Below are 14,803 nucleotides of genomic sequence, written 5' to 3' on the forward strand. Positions count from 1 at the left end.
CTGAGAGAGCAAAAGTCATTTTCTATTGCAAACAACCTGGTCAGGATGAAGAGATGTGTCTGAATAAGCCTCTCGCATTTTAATGTAGACAAAATGGACCAAACCAAGCCTGTGTGGAGATCTCTCCCCCAGTACCTATGGTTGTTATACCATTCTAACTTGTGAAAGTGTGACAGGAAGTAGGGGCAGCCTCCATCTCATGGGACCCTAGGAAGAAACAGTTAGGACAAAGTGTTTACCAAGGCTGTGAGCTCATTCAGTTCATGAAGGAAGTGACCTACCTCACTTCTTTGTGATGGAACTCTCTGAACTTGGGATCCCGGAAACCAGGCACCCAGGGCCAGGCCCAGTAACAGTCACAGAGATCTCACTTGTTTGGATTTATCATGGAAAGAGTCAGTCTTTCTTGGTACCTACAGATGTGAAGATGGCCAAATGCCAGAAAAACTCTGAAGAGGTGTCTTTCCTGAGAAAGCAGGTAGTGGCAGCTCAAAGCTGGCTCCTGACAACTTCACAGAGTGGGCCAAGGAGTCCAGATTTGAGAACAGACAGGCCATTTCGGGTGAACAAAGAATGGCTCACCAGGCATAGGACACTCCGGTTAGTAACAGACCTTCTTGGGGGAAGGAGGTGCATTTGTGGGAATGAGTGTGGGTTTGTGGTTTTGTCTCATGTTCTGAGAATAGGTAGGAAAGTTGGTTTGTTTGGTTTGGAGTGGACTGTTTCTATTAAGTCTTTTGTCAAGGCAAGTGTTTCTATGTCTGTGTATCCCACTGTGTCCACTGTGCATCAATGGATGTGTCCTATCTAGGAGAAAGCTTCCCAACATTCACGCTGCCCAATTTATAAAAGGACAGAGGATTGCCTTATTTGTGGGCAAGACCTGCAATCTTCCTAAGTTCCTGTTTTCTTCCTGAATTCTGGCCACTCTCCAGAATAGGCTCATGATTTTGTAACCAAGATAGGTACCACCTCCAAGCTCTGTGACTTGGCCATGTACTGGATAGCTGAAGGGAATGGCGAGAATCTCAGAAAACTCAGATATCAGTGTTACCAGGAAAGTCTCAGTGGAGAAACCCTGCTTTGGGACTTTTGCTTACCTATTGTTCTATAGCACTGAATGTCAGGAAGGTCTTTGCCTAAGGCCACCCCGTTGCGAAGCCTGAATAAAACAGTTCTCTAAAGTAAATGAATGGGCATCACCTGTCCCTCTTTGAGTAATGGATTTCAAAAGGGATGTGTCTGAATCAGCCTGTTGGTTCTGTGTGAGACTGTGGCTTAGTTCTCAGCACCTGATGGATCTAAAGAAAGATGCCATGTGTGCGTCCAAAACCAAAATGGCCAAAAGAGCATTCATTATGGATGAAGTCTCTCGCCTTCCTCTGTAAGTTTCCTGACCTCCATAAGGTGAGAATAGGAATTCTTTGGGTCAAATGAGTTTTTCAAAGCCCTTCAGAGTCTAGCCCATTGGTGCTTGGGTTTTCTCATGACCCCAATCCACATAAAGCATCTAAACCCCACAGTCAGTAGGCCTCAAATTGGAGAAGTGGAAGAGTAATAATGGTAGGCCTATTTGATCACTCCTGGTTCACAGGAAGGGTTTCCAGGCCACCCTGACTTTAGGCAAATGACGGGCAAGGGAGCTTATTTTGGACACTGTCTTGTCCAGCGCCCCTCAAAGAAACCTCCAGCTAGAGGTTATGATGAGTTTCCATGTGGAAAAGATGAGGGCCATATGGGAGTGTTTTTGTTTAATTTTTGGTCATTTGTGTGGTGATTGGAAGAAATCACTGGGTCCACCTGGGCTTGAACTCTGGTGTGAATCCCCATAGAGACTGAGTTCTGGAAATGACCTCAGAGAAGTATTGCCATGAGTTTTGTTGGGATTTTAGGAGGCCACGCATGAGAGTAGCCCTTATAAACTTAGATAAAGGCCACAGAGCACTGGGAATCTCAGCCAAGATAATCCATGATTTTCTTCTTAAAGTCTTGGCAGCCATAGTTGAGAGTCAAAACACACATGTACCTCACATTGTAGACTTCAATTGGACTGGCTTCATGTGACCTTTTGTCCACTCTTTGGGAAGCCTTGCCTATGAGAGTTCTCCAAAGTTTCATTGAAATGAGCTTCCTCAACATTTAATGGTTTTTGAAACCCACAGTTCCTCCAAATTCATCCTCGAAATATGGCTAGATAAACACCATGAAATTTTTGAAATTCCCATGACCAGGTGGCACTGGAGAATCTTTGGATGTCCTATTGCTGATCATGAGTGTATCATACAGTGCCTTGACTGACTGGGTTTCATGTAAATTGTGTAGAACAGAGATGCCAGTAAGTTGGAGCCTGCAAATTAGTCGGCCTAGAGCAGTGGTGTGAAGGTGTGTGATAAAACATGTGTGGTGGGGCCATGTGGATCTGCGATTGGCTTCCAAATGACTTGTGACTGAAATGGTACAGCCAGCGGAACCTTCCATGTAAAGGCATCTTTTTATATAGGGAGATTTCAAGGCAATATTCAGAATCAGGTTGCTATGGACAAAGGGGCAACCCATGTGGGATAGAATCCTGGTTGGTGCATTCACATGCAGACCGTGACCTCCATACGTGACAGAACTCCCTCCAGCACTGTTTTCCCAGTTGATCTCCTTGTATTTCATGAAGAAAATACCAAAGTCCCAGTGTGTGAACGTCTAGTGCGTTCGGGTCCCTGGGTAAGGGTCACGAAATAACCGGGACACAGGGGATGCAGAGCAAAGGCAGCAATTGCAACTGCATGCTGAGGTTTATTTGCAAGTTCCTTTTATATTCTTCTTCTAACAAAGCAAGCAATTCTTCAATAACACTTTGCCCACATTGCCCAGATAACATGCCTCAGCGGATACACAGAGCTAACTTCAGATCGTTCCTGCTTATTTGATAAGTACCCTCCTAAAGTTCCTTGTAGACATTATCTACTCCCCTGAGGATGCATCTATCTCTTTAGAATGTACTGTTCCTAAGACAAGTATGCAGGAAGCTTCTTCCTCTTGGCCAAACCATGCAGAACTTGTGACTTGCGATAAGGGGAAGAGAACGTTTCCTCCTCCTAACTGAGGTTTGCCTCAGCTGACCTAAATCACAGCCACAGCTCTTGCAAAGTGTCAGGCCTGAGGGAGCTAAACTCTGCACACTTGAACCCCAACACCAGTGCAGCAGCAAGAACCACCACGAAAAGTGGAGGAGGACCAAATGTCTTCACAGTTCACATGGTGAGTCACTTAGCTCCCAGTGGCCATAGTTTAACTACAAAGAGAGTATTCGCACTGCTGCCTCATGTTCATTGGAAAATTAGAAACAATGTCCTCCAGGTCACATAGATGCAGACCCAGCTTTGATGGTCTCACTAGAAAGTAAGCTAAAGCTACTGACAACAACATATATTTCAAGTGCCCAACCTCAGAGGCAGTTTATCAAGAAGTCCTTAGGCCAGCAGAGCTCCATGTTTGTGGAGTGTTTACCGTGTGCCTTACTTTTGGAAACTGCTCTACCACTTCCAAGGTTGTGAACTCCTGAGTATATTCCATTCCACATATGCATTCACAGATTTTCTAACTCTTCTCCTATAATTGTGTCTTACTTGGGCCGAAGTTAATGTCAAGGCATTGTTGTGGATGAGAGTGGGAAGATTTTTGTGTAGCACATATATGCATACACATTGGATTAATTTTCCAATTTTCCATTCGAAATACTTAATCCCTGACACTAACTCATAAACTACTAGACTCTGACTGCTAATCCTAATATGATGGAGAAAACTAACCCAAACAGAATAGAAATACAAGCAGTTCAAAGGAGGCATGGTGTATAGTTGGACTTGCCATTTGCATTATGAAGGGTAAATGTTATAAATCTAGTTAATTTTTAATTGAAATAGTTCTCCTTGTGTTTTTAAAGTTAATAAATATATAAATTCCTGTCTCCCTTTCTCTGTAGCCTATTCAGAACATGTATTTTTATATGCACATACAGAATCCTACCTGGTATCACATGTACATTCTTGTGAGGTGGCTGACTTGGCAGATACAAATTATGAGAAGAGATCACTCCTCCTAAACCCTGTTGGATCTTAAAATTCAACCTATGGGTGAGCTTCCTAGTTGAACAACATTAAACATAAATCCATGTTCATTAAAAGAAATATTTTTGCATCTGTTGATGATATATATTTCATGATAAATTTCGATTGGCATATATATTGGTAATGTAATGTCTCTGTGTTTGTTTTTTCAAAATATGAAATATATGTGTCTTATATACACTCCCTAAATTCATTCATGTTCATGTATATGGATTTATAATCATGTATTCACAAGATTATTCTCAGAAATATTCATCCACCTGAAATACATATTTGTTTCCTTGTACTGAAAACTAACTTCAGTTAATGTTGCATACAAATACTAATATTTGTACAGTAACTGACCCAGTTTAACATCAATGCAAGTAGATTACTAGGGGACATGATGTGTATTATGACGTTCATTTTTATTCAACACTGGTACATTACTATTTCTTCAATTTATGCACATCATTGGATATATATTTCATTCACAAGTTAGCAAACTTATAGGCGTTCGTTTCACTTTCAATAACTTCCTGCTTCAGAACACATGGATTCCTCCAGGTTTCTTGTCTGGTCTTTTCATGAGACTTCTTTCCAAACACATTATTTTCAACTTCCATAATCAGTTTTGAAGCAAAACTCACACGCTCTTCATGATAAACCATAATCCTAATATAACGTTTAGATGTATAACTGGTTGGAATGAATGTATGTGTATCAGTATAAGATTTCCTGTATATTTTCAGATATCAATTGAATCCATTATTAAATTTGGAACCCATTATATTATTTATTCACAGTATTGTCTATTCATGCATTATCTCTATATTCATATCACAGGGTACACCTATTTGTACCCCCAATATTAATTTGTACATTTGGACACAGAAGCAATGGTCACACTTATTATTTTACCAATGTAAATTTCAGGCGAGCATCAGAGGAAGAGACTACCAGGGACTGTCTAATGCAACAGCCAAAAGTTTATGGGGGTCCAGCATGCTGGGGCTCAGAGCTCCCTTGAATAGAGCAGAGAGACCTGAGAACAGCTTAAGCAGAGCTTATATACTTTCCTTGGAGAGGGCAGGGAGGGAAGATTATTGATGGGTGAGGGCGAGTGGGCAGTTTGTGTGCAAATGGGTGAGGGAGTACATTCTGCAGTTTTGCAGTTGGTACAGCACATTCAGGGAACAAGATTAGCAAACAGTTCTCAAGATATCAACAGTGTTTTGTTAAGCATGCCGTAAAACTGGAAGTGACAATTACCTATTTTATTTACCTTTCATTCCCCACTTTCTTTTGGTTACATTAAATCATAATAGTGATCATTGGGGATGTCACATTTTATGTCTGCTAGTGTGGTATATTGATTTCTGATTACCATAAGTTTAACTTGTCCAATTTGAGCTTGGAGAAAGGAAACTACACAGTTGAGCAAACAGGGTCCTACAGTTAGCAATAATGTGAGGATTATTAATGGACCGGCCAGGGCTGATAAAAGCGTAGTTAACCAGGGGGACTCTGTGACCCAAGACTCAAACCACCCTTTTTGGGCCTCTCTCTATTGTTGATGCTCTTCAATGCGTCTTCTTAATTTAATCATAGATTCTTTTACAAATCCAGTATGGTAGGCATAATAACAACATTCTTCCCTCAATGCAGGACAAAGTCCCCTTCTCTCATGAAGAGGAGGTCAAACCCTCGCCTGTTCTGTAAAACAACTTCAGAGAGAGAGGTTAAAGATTCTTGTAAAGCTGAGATGGTGGTTTTTTAATATCTTTAAGTTTTGGTCTATTGCTGCTTCTAATTGGGTCATTTGTTGTGTCCCATGGATTAGGGCAGTGGTTCCTGTGCCCACCTCTGCAGCAACTACTATTCCTCATAGGATGGCTAAAGTGAAGAATACGGGTTGCCAGCGGAACCAGGTTGTATGCCCCCCTATTTGAAATTTAAATGATCCTGCCTCATGATAGAGCACTCGGGGAAACATCTGCACCATTACATAATTAATCACATCTGTTGATAATTTTATGAATAAACAATGTTTAAGTATATAGAATTATACTTTTGTAGGTATGGACAAGGCAAGGCACCTAAGATAGCACCGAAGACAGGGAAACAGTCCTATTTGGTTGCAACCGGATATAGAGGGCATTGCTTCTGTTGTAATCAATTAATCCCATGAATCCCAAGTTTAGGTAGTTTCAGAATTTTGTACCCAACATGTAAGGGAAAAGACTCAGAAATTCACAGTCTGCAGAAGTTCACAAAAAGCAGTTTTTGGTTCTGTTTTTTTTTTCCTCTTCTCTGGGAAAGATAACTTTTTAAGGACACCTGGGAGGGGGAGAGCTTTTTTCTTCTCTTTTATTTTCTCCCTGCCAGCTGTTACCATGGAGCCCAGTTGGTAACTTCTTTATCTTGGAAATGTAGCCATCTCTGGAAGCCTCAGCTCAAGGCCAGAGGCCTTGTTCACATATTTTGTGAAAAACTAGTAAGGGGGTGTCTAGCTTAGAAGTGCTGATTTTTCCAGCCAGTGGCCAAGTATAACAGAGCAACACGAAAAGAGGAAGTTGATCTACACTGAACTCTTTTATAGGGACTTTGTTGCTGAAAGTCCTAAAGTCAGCCACGATGAAGACTTCTGGAGAAGGCCATTTATGATTTTTCTGTGGGCCAGGTACAGAGGGGAAAACGGGGAAGGCGGGGGGTGAGAGCAGTTCTGTGGTTCTGAGAATGAGGAAAAAGAGATTTAAAAGAATAATGGGAAAAGGGTTTGGGATTTTCCTGGCAACAAAACTTGAGCAGTAGAACAGGCAGAGCAGATGGGAAGACGGGAGTGAGTATCCCAAAAAGCCTGTGAGGAACTTTAAATTCTTAGTAACCTTTTTTTAGTGATGAGAAAGCAACTTTAAATGCCATTTTCATTACATCTTGGATAGGCGTCTGAGGGCACTCCTTAGCAGGTTTGAGCTTTGGGTTAGCTGGTAAGAGGATCTGGTGGGACCCGGTGTGGGCACTGAGAGGAGAAGAGAGGAGTGAGTGGGTGGAAGGGTACCTCAGTACCTGCTACCTCAGCAAGGGGGCAATGGTCTGAGAACCAGCGGAGGTTTGGGTTTTTGATCTAGTAATTGGAGGGGAGAAATCAGGTTGTTGATGTGAGAGTGACAGCAGAGAGTCTGGAGCAGAAGGATTATTGGAGAAACATAGTTCATGATGTGAGCAAAGGAGGGAAAAGGCCTACACATAGGGGAATTTTCTTCCATCCTTTTGAGCACTTGCCGAAGTTGAAAAAGTCACACAGAATTTGAGGATCTAGAGACCCCTCTGGGGCCATTGGTTTTGGTTGTCTAATTGGTAATATGGCCAATGCTGTGAACTGAATTTGATGAGAAGTTTGGGTTCCACCAGGCAGCCCCTGTATGCTCACATCCCCATGACTTACGGAAGAAGACGGCTTTTCCCCCACACAGCCGTGGTTGTTTGTGGCTTTGATAGTCCACCGGGCAAACATAGTAATCTAGGCTAGCCAACCTGCATCAGGCTTGCGTGTCCCTACATCCATAATGTTTGTTTCCATTATCTATGGTACGGAAGAAATTTAATGGAATTTTAGTGGGATCCTCTTCATCAGAGATATCCCAATTGGAAAGACGTATACCCAGCTGACAAATATCTGGGTGGAGAGATGGCCACCAGGTCCCTAAGGGGGCTGTATGCGAGACAGACCATACTTCTTGTCTAATAGGATTTGTGATCAGCCATCGCTGCTGAATGGGCTGATGATGGTTAGGACTAGTGGTAGCCAAGGGGAGAGTCTATAGCCTTATCCACATGGCGAATATGCAATTTGAAAGGATTACCAGTCTTTTCTACTTTCAAGCCAGAGTCTGGACAGGGCGCAGGCTTGAGATGAGAATTAGGATCCAGGAAGTGATTCCGTCTACCTTTACCACTGTAGGTTTTATAAGTAGCACCTGGTATGGTCCTGTCCAGCAGGGTTCCAGGGATGACACCTGATGTCATCTTATGTAGACGAAGTCTCTTATTTGATATTGATGTGGAGTCTCCTCTTCACCAGGTTGGTAGGCAGTGGCCAGCTGTTTTGACAGGTATCGCTGAGTTCTTTCAAGAGCTTTAAGTTTGTCAAGCAAGGGGGTGTGGAAGGGATCGGTAGGTCTTAGAGTTGGGGTTAGGTCCTTACTGGAGGAGGGGCCCCATAGAGAATTTCATAGGAGGTGAGGTTACACAAAGAAACAGAGGGAGTATTTCTTGCATGAAACAGTGCATAAGGCAGGAGCATAGTCCAATCTTTGATGCCCTCTCTAAGCTTAATTTTGTTAAGGTCTCTTTAATGATTCTATTAATTTTTTTTAACCTGTCCTGAGCTCTGGGGTCTATAAGCACAATGTAACTTCCAATTTATCCTCAGGGTCCTGGCTAACCCCTTACTTACCTGGGCCATGAACGCCAGTACATTATCAGACCCTATTACCTTAGGGAGGCCGTATCATGGAAAAATATCTTTCAGGATTTTTTACCACCATTTGTGCCTTTTTTTGTGGGGAAGGCTTCAATCCATCCTGAAAATATATCTACAAACACCAGGAGATATTGAAGTCCATACATTGCTGGCTTAATTTCAGTAAAGTCCACTTCCCAGAATTGTCTTGGTCTGGTTGTTCATAGGTGCTTTCCTGCAGGAAGCTTGGAAGGGTAAGCATTAACCTATTGACAGAACGGACAGGGTTTTGTTACCCATTCAGTTATGTCCTTTCGCTGTGAGTCGGTTAGTGAAAAACTCTGTTCTTGATCCTTCAGGAATGCCTGCAGGTTCTTTGAACCAAGGTGTGTGAATTGATGTACATTTTTAACGTAGTGTAGGGCTTTCTGAAATTGCAGGCTTGGCTCAGTGAAGTTGAGGAGTTCAGTGCCAGTGTCGTTAGATGTTATCAACAGCTTGCTGGTGCTCAGGGGTCCATTGGAATTGGGCATCTCCCTTTAACATCGGGTATAATGGAGAAGTTAAGGACGCAAACACAGGAATCCATAACCTGCAAAACCCAGTAGTCCCAAGAAACTCTCTGTGTTGTCTGCTGCTGGGGGGGGCGGGTATCTGCACAACCGTTTGTTTTCTGGGCTCAGTGAGCCATCGTTTACCACCCCTAAGGGAATAGCCCATGAAGACTACTTCTTGCTGGCAAATTTGGGGTTTTTTGGAAGAAGCTCTATACCCGAGTTGAGCAAGCTTATATAATAGTGCTTGGTTCCCAGACTCACAGTTTTCCTTGGTGTTGGCTACAGTAGCAGGTCATCCACGTATTGAAGCTGGGTGACTTCGGGGTGCATAGTTCTGAAGTTGTTGACATCTCTGCAGAGGGCTTCATCAAATAGAGTGGGGGAGTTTTTGAACCCCTATGGGAGTCTAGTCCATGTTAGTTTACCATACGTTCCAGTTTCTGGGTCTACCCACTCAAAAGCAAAGAGCAACTGACTGTCTTTATGCAGAGGCATGCAATAGATAGCATCTTTATGTCCGTACCATTTCTACTCAGGGTTCAGAGTGATAAGCAGATTGTACGAATTATTTACCGTAAGGTAAATGTCCTGCACTCTGTTGTTGATCTTTCTTAGGTCTTGAACTGTGCATAGTCCCTAGTTCCTGGATTTTTTACTGGTAGCAGGGGAGTGTTCCAGGCCGATTGACAGGGCCTTAGGACCCTAAGGCCAGATATTTCTGAATATGGGGCCTTATCCCATCTTTAGCTCTTTTGCTCAGAGGATGTTGTTTGACATTGATTGGGGAGGCTGAGGTTTTTAACTCCACTGTTCTTGGAGGTTGTTTCATGGCTAGGCCTAACCCAACAATTTTACCCAGGCATCTGGGTAATCTGTTATCCATTTCTGGGGTAGCTTGTCTGTTTGATCAGTCTTGGGGTGTGTGAAAAGTGGATGTTCATCTTCGACTGACATTTATAAAGCCATGACTATAGGAGTTTTTAATGAAGGATTTAGAAATTTCATTTTGGGGCCTTCGGGGTTAAAAGTTGTTTTGGCCCGGAGCTTACTGAGCAGATCTCTGCCCATCAATGGGGCCAGGCATTCTGGGATTACTAGGAAGGAATGTTGGATTTTTCCTTTCCCCATGTCCATGGTCCTCTTAGTTGTCTAAGTCCGATATTTACTGCTTTTAGCCCTTTGAACTAGAGACCTTTTATTTGAGAGAGGGCCCAGTGGAGCATTAAGGGCTGAGTATACTGCTGCTGTATCCACTTCAAAGTTTATGGGGTCCCCTTCACTTCAAAAGTTACCCTGAGCTCGGGGAAGGTATCTGAGCCCGACATTCTTATTCAACCTCCAGAGTCAGAAAGGCTGTCTGGCGTGGCTGTCTCTTTCTAGGGCACTCTTTGGCTCAGTGTCCTTTTTCTTTACAGTAGGCACATTGATCTGAGGCCAAGGGTGGCCTCTGGCAGGGACCCAGGCATCGCTTCTTGTCTCCCTGTTTCTTAATTTCTGGCCTATTAATTGTTGTGACCAGGACCTTAGTTAATACCTTAATCTGTCTTTTTCATCTCTCATCCTCCCTTTGCTCCCTTTCGTTCTCTCTGTTGCTCTCTTATAGGATACTTTCTCGGCTACTCTGACTAAATCTCTCCAAGTCATATCTTGTAATCCATCTAAGTATTGTAACTTTCTTTTAATATCCAGATCAGCTTGCCCAATGAAGGCCATCATGACATATGCCTTTTGATCCTCTGCCTGAAGATCGAAAGGAGTATATCTCCTCTATGCCTCCATAATTCTCTCTAGAAACATAGAGGGATATTCATCAGGCTCTTGAATAATGTCTCTTACCTTGGCCAAATTATTTGGTTGCCTAGCGGCCGGTTGAAAACCCACTATTAGGGCCTGGCAATAAGTGGACAGATGCTCCCTACCTTCAAAGGTGTCGGGGTCCCAGTTGGGTCAGTTCAAGGGGAAGCCAGCTTTGATTATGTTGGGAAGTTGTGTTGGTCACCCATCTGGTCCGAGGATATTTTTTTCTAGCTTCCAGGAAGTTTCTCTCTCATTCCTCTGTCATGAAGAGAATCCCTAGGATTTGTTGGCAGTCATCCCAAGTAGGCAGGTGTGAAAACGCCAGGGAGTCCTTTGAGTTCTTTTAGCCAGGCCATCTTTTAGCCAGGGGCTGTGTGTGTGACAAGGGGGAGTCATCTGGTGGGCGCTGGGCTGGCCTAGCTTTCTCCAATGGCGGAGAGGCTGAGTCAGCAGCAGGGGAATCACTTAGAGGTTGTTGGGGGTTGGTGGACCAGGGCAGCAGATAAGAAGGGGAGGAGAGTCCAGTAGAGTCTTGACACTCAGGGAGAACAGAGGGTGGAGGAGGGGGAGCAGAGGGTTTGAGAGATAGAATCATGGTGGTAGGAGTAGGAGCGGGGGCAGAGACAAGGAAAAGCTTCACCCATGGAGGAGGAGATTTGCAGAGGTCCTGCAAAGTTAAGATATATGGCTGTTGATCTGGATGTCCATGTGGCCCCGGTTGAAAGACAAAATCTCTGACTTTTCAAATTAGTTGGAAGTAGATGTTTCTAGGGGCTATCCAACTCCAAAGGTGGGTCATTCTAAGGCACAGAGGGTCTGCCAGGTCCAGCGATTTACTGAAAAAGAAAGATTCTGGGCCCTTATGCGGACTTTGGTCCAGTTATCAAGGGTCAGGAAGAGAGGTGTTGAAGTTCTCTGTCCCAAAATGAGAGATACACAAACAGTGAAAGCAACGACACTACACTGACAAGACAAGACAATAAAGACAGGCAATGGACGTCCAATACTGAGGCCAGGACTGAATAGCCGGCATAACCTGATCGGCTGGCAATACCGAATCCGAAGCAAAATATCACTGAGTCAAGGAGACTATTGTTCCTCGATTTCCTGAGTCCTCTGGGGCATCCCCCAGGGACGTGGCCTGTGGCTCTGTGACACGTATGTCAGCCTCTGTCAGAGAGAGCTCACGCTCATCACCGATAGCCATTTGGCCAAGCCCTAACCTGAAACTTAAAACCAAAAAGAGTTCCCTTACTTACCCTGAAAGGAGCCCCTTGGGGATCTTTCATCCGCCGCTGCCGGATCTTGTTGGTGCCTCCAGATGTAAAGGTCGGGCAAGCATCGGAGGAAGAGACCACCAAGAGAATGTCTCATGCAACAGTAAATGGTTTATCATGGGTCCAGCATTCTGGGGCTCAGAGCTCACTTGAATAGAGCAGAGAGCAATGAGAACAGCTTAAGCAGAGCTTAAATGCTTTTCTTGGAGAGGGCAGGGAGGGAAGTTTATTGATGGGTCAGGGCAAGTGGGTGGTTTGCGTGCAAACGGGTGAGGGTATACATTTGCAGTTTGGCAGTTGGGGACAGCACATTCTGGAAACAAGATTATCAAACAGTCCTCAAGACTTCAACAGTGTTTTGTTAAGCATACAGAAAAACAGTAAGTAACAAGTACCTATTTTATTAACCTTTCACCAAAGCCTAAATGGAAAGTGAGCATGGATTACTAAACACATCCATGTCCAGGTTGCCTCATGCTCTCAAATCAATCCTATTGGTGACTACAAATTTGTTTCTTCTTAAGATAATATATTCAACCTCAACCCTGTTGAAAATGACTAATCCTATCACTCACTTTATATTTTGCCTGATTTCCTAATGTCTCTATTGATATCTGCTTTCCTACATATTTTCCCCAGTTCATCATTGTGACTGACTCTTCACATGTGGTGACATTTACATTCACTCTCTATCCGAAACCCTATTGCTAAAGAACTTTTGGTCCAAATCCTGTATCACTCTTTTTTCTAACATACCGACTATCTTCCTAATCCTAAAGACTATCCCTTTTTGACTGGATGATCTCTTTGACAATCATTCATCCAAGGTACAAGGTCCTATGCCATTGTATATTGATTTATCTGAGACATCTGTGCAGAACATAATTCAAAGCTAAGTATCCCAATCAACAGCCCAATGGCTTTCCTGGATTCAAATCTTATCTAGATTTCTGTTTTCAAACTTATATTTCACCAATATATTCTTGTGAATATCGCAAGATCCCAATACCATTATTCTTTAAGCAGAATGATTCCTAACTCAAATCAAACATGTTATTAATCCTAACCATACATTGTTCTCTCAAACTACCTTTACAGAAGAGCCGAGACAGAGTTTGTCTTACAATACAGTAATGTAGGCGATCTTCCACCTGCTGAGAACATCAAAGGACCATGCAGAAATTATACCCTGAAGAAGTTGCAGGCAGCTATGAAGGACCTAAGAGGGGAAAAGTCATATTTCATGGCAAACAACCGGGTCAGTATGAAGGGATATGTCTGAATCAGCCTCTCCTTTCTTAATGTAGAGAACTGATCAAACCATGCCTGTGTGGAGAGCTGTTTCCAGGTGCCTATGGTTGATATACCATTCTAACTTGTGAAAGTGTCAAAGGAAGTAGGGGCAGCCTCCATTTTATGTGACCTTCCGAAGGACAAAGTGGTGGCCAAGGTAGTGACCTCATTCAGTTCCTGAAGAAAGTGACCTCACCTCTCTTCCTTGGTGATCAAAAACTCTGAAATTGTGATGCAGGAAGCCAGGCACCCAGAGCCAGTCCCAGTCCCAGTTCCAGTGATCTCACTTGTTTGGATTTACCAAGGACAGAGTCAGTCTTCCTTGGTACCGACTGATATGAGGATTGTCAAATGGCAGAAGAGCTCTGAAGAGGGGCCATTCCTGAGAAAGCAGGTATTGGTTCACCGCTGGCTTCTGACAACTTCACAGAGTTGGCCAAGGAGACCTGATCTGAGAAAGGACAGGCCATTTCAGGGGAACAGACTATGGCCCACCAGTTAGAGGACACTCCGGATAGTCACAGACCTACTTGGGTTAAGGAGGTGCCTTTGTGGGTGTGGAGTGAGTTTGTGCTTTTCTCTCATGTTCTGAGAATAGGTAGGAAAGGCTGTTTGTTTGGGTTGGAGTGGACTGTTTCTAGTAAGTCGTTTGACAAGGCTAGTGTTTCTATGTCTGAGTATCCCACTGTGTCCGTGGTTGTAGACATTAGAAAAGAGAAGGCATCAAAGGATGTGTCCTGTCTAGTAGAAAACTTCCCAGCATTCATCCTGCCTAATTGAAGAATGGACTGTGGTTTGCCTTATGGATGGCTAACACCTACTAAATTCCTAAGTTCCTGTTTTCTTCCTGAATTCTGGCCACTCTCCAGAATAGTCTCATGGTTTTGTTTCCAAGATATGTACCACCTCCAAGCTCTGAGACATGTCCATATACTTGATAGCTGAAGACAATTGGAACATCTTAGAAAACTCAGATATCAGTGTGACCAGTAAATTCTCAGTGGAGAAACCCTGCTTTGGTTCATTTGCTTACCTATTGTTCTGTTGTCCTGAATGTCAGGAAGGTCTTTGCCTCAGGTCACCCCTTTGTGAAGCCTGAAGAAAACAATTTTCAAATGGAAATGAATGGGCATCACCTGTGCTTCTTTGCTTAATTGCTTGTAAAAGGATGTGTCTAAATCAGCCTCTTGGCCCTGTATGAGGTTGTGGCTTAGATTCTCAGCACATGATGGATCTAAAGATAGATTCCATGTGTGCAATCAAAACCAAAATGGCCAAAAATCTGTCATTGTTGATGAGTCTCTTGCCTTCCTC

The sequence above is a fragment of the Callospermophilus lateralis genome, unplaced genomic scaffold, assembly GCF_048772815.1.
Source record: "Callospermophilus lateralis isolate mCalLat2 unplaced genomic scaffold, mCalLat2.hap1 Scaffold_73, whole genome shotgun sequence".
Taxonomy (NCBI): domain Eukaryota; kingdom Metazoa; phylum Chordata; class Mammalia; order Rodentia; family Sciuridae; genus Callospermophilus; species Callospermophilus lateralis.